This window comes from Octopus sinensis, linkage group LG9 (assembly GCF_006345805.1).
Source record: "Octopus sinensis linkage group LG9, ASM634580v1, whole genome shotgun sequence".
NCBI lineage: Eukaryota > Metazoa > Mollusca > Cephalopoda > Octopoda > Octopodidae > Octopus > Octopus sinensis.
Window position 1 is genome coordinate 2,412,652 of NC_043005.1, and position 2,500 is coordinate 2,415,151.

Sequence of the window (2,500 nt, forward strand, 5' to 3'; positions counted from 1 at the left end):
TTTCATCCTTTCGGGGTCAATAAATTAAGTACCAGTTACACACTGGAGTCGATGTAATCGATTGTCCTCCCCCACCCCCAAAAGAATTCAGGACTTGTCTCTATAGTAGAAAAGATTATTATTATTATTATTATTATTATTATTATTATTATTATTATCATTATTATTATTGAGTGAGTGAGAGAGCCACACATGCCATCAAAGTGACACTCGGGTACCACCATACGAAGCCCAATATACACCTCATGACTACCTGTCAGATAAAGTAACACCAGCAACATGCATCACAACCACATTTGCGTGGCATGGTGATCTTATATCAAGATAAATGGCGCATGAGCATGCAGGTGGGGACCAGTTAGAATTTTCTTCGGGTTGATTAACACATTCCTCTCAAAAGGTCCCTGAATAAAGGTTGTTTAAGGATGTTGAACGAAACACCCATGTTTCCAGAAGTGAATTATCCAAGCTCCAAAGAGTCCCCCTCAACACACGGCTACGATGCTCCCCACTACTTCTGCACATATCGTCAGCCACCAACCTGTTGCTTCTGCAATTGCTCTACAGTCTTTTCTTGTCTTTTCTATTTTACGCACCAATAATTTCACACGCACTCACATATTATTTGTATGTATATGCGCTAGTGTGTGCGGTGTGTGTGTGTGTTGTGTGTGTGTGTGTGTGTGCATGTTTCTGTCCCAAACTCCCCCACCCACTAAAACATCAAACTAATCAGCACTCGGCCGATTTCCATTCCAGTTTGATCATCAATGTCCAAAATAGCCTCAGTCACTGGCAACAGCAGCTGATGGCATCAACGTGGTTATTTTAATGGACGTGATTGGTGTGTAGAGAGATATAAACAGTCCAGATTATCACACTTTATAAATATATATTTCATATTCACTTTATAAATGCATTTTCCAATTACACACACACACACACACAAACACACATATACATATATATATACGCATACACACGCACACACACATTTATAAATAGGTTCTCGATCGATACAAAAAATATCTTCATATATTTCATGCTATGCTGTCTCTACCAGCTTCCTGTTGCTATCACGTTAAAAACTCAGGTTTGACGGGTGTCATACGAAAATGCATATATATATGCCCACACACACATACACACACACACACACACACACACGTACATACACATGTGCAAATATGTATATGTATATATGTATACTTTATTTAAAAGCAGCAGAAATATAACAAAAGCTGTTACTCGGAGTTTCACGTGAAACTCCGAGTAACAGGTTTTATTCTATTTCTGCTGCTTTTAAATAAAGCATATTACTCTACCTCTGGTATTTGAGTACTCTTTTTTCCACCTTGTTTCACATTTATGTGCTTACTCCGGTATGTATGCATGTATAGATAGATACATACATACATACATACATACATACATACATTCATACATACATACATACATACATACATACATACATACATACATACACACAAACTTACATACATACATACATACATACATACATACATACATACATACATACATGATGGTCATCCACTCGTGACCGAGGAAGACCATTGCCGACCTTCAGGAACATTGTGCGCTCTAGGACTAACTTATATTTTGCATTTCTGGCTCTGTTGGTGGCTAAAGAACCCTATTCTTGACAAGCATATACAATTGCAAACATTGCAGACCAAACTTTCCCCATTCACTACCCTAGCAGTGCGCTTTCGAGCAGCACGCTTAAATTCTTCGTGAAGAATACGTGCTCTCCCAAATGTGTCGACCCCTCCTTAACCTGCTTCCTCCATCTGTGGCGATGACAGGCATTGCTCTCCCAGTCAGTCTCCTGCATATTACGGGCCTTTAATGAGGACTTGACACAGTCCTTAAATTGCAGCTTTGGTTTCTGCCGGGGTCTCTTTCCATTCACAAGTTTCCCATATAGCATCTGTTTAGGGATCCTACTATCCTTCATTCTAATAAGATGCCCAGTCCAACGTAACCGGTGCTTGTGCACCATCGCCTCAATACTCAAGGTATCAGCTTTCCTCAGGACATGTGTATCCGGAGATTTCAAGGTCCAGCCAACATTCAGGGCGTGTATAAGTCTTGAAAAAATTACAAAAATCGATTCCAAGTGAGAATGCGGTCGATAAAGCCGTGGGGACGTGCATTTATACGCGCAAGAACATCAGCTGTTGCGATGTACTTACTGGTACTTTAAGCTCTTCGGTTGCATTTTTGTGTGAATAAATTCGTTTTTCTTTGGAATAGAAAAAAGTCTGTCTTTATTTCTTCTTTTGCTAATGTCTCAAATTTAGGTTAAATCAGTGTTTCTCAAAGAGGAGGCCTATGGGACGGTCGGCAAAGTTCTTTTGAGAAAATTTGGTTTAAATGTTTGACAACTCAGCACCGTCCATTGGACGGGGGGCGGCGTTTTGCTCGTATCTATATTAAACAGTAATAAATTAGCATCCACGGAAAGCTGGCGAGTGGT